The following is a 354-nucleotide window of genomic DNA, read 5'->3' on the forward strand; positions in this document are numbered from 1 at the left end:
TCCAACTCTATCGATAATCACTTTAAATGTGAACAGTTTAAAGACAGCAGTTAAAATATAGATACTTTCCGAGAGGATAAAAATACAAGACTCAACAATACGTTGTCTAAAGAGACACACTGTAAATAACAAAGACTCGGTGAAGAGAGGGAGACTGAGCCCAGCATGCTGACGCCAGTCAAAAGAAAGCCGATTTGCTCCGTGAACTGCACACAACACATTTCGGAACAAGGAAAATCATCAGGGATAAAGAGAGACCCCGCGAAGCGATAAAAGGGTCATTATCCAAGAAGACATCACAATACTAAATATGTGTGCACCTGACAACAGAGCATAAACATCCATGAAGCGAAC

The 354-nt window shown here is 40.7% G+C and overlaps 1 protein-coding gene across 2 annotated transcripts in view; it reads right to left on the minus strand.

Moving 5' to 3' along the window:
• LOC111732127 overlaps positions 1–354 on the minus strand; it is a 57,333-nt gene that overhangs the window by 56,593 nt on the left and 386 nt on the right. The gene's annotated exons all lie outside the window — the stretch shown is intronic.

Source organism: Pteropus vampyrus, unplaced genomic scaffold (assembly GCF_000151845.1).
Source record: "Pteropus vampyrus isolate Shadow unplaced genomic scaffold, Pvam_2.0 Scaffold429, whole genome shotgun sequence".
Classification (NCBI taxonomy): Eukaryota; Metazoa; Chordata; class Mammalia; order Chiroptera; family Pteropodidae; genus Pteropus; species Pteropus vampyrus.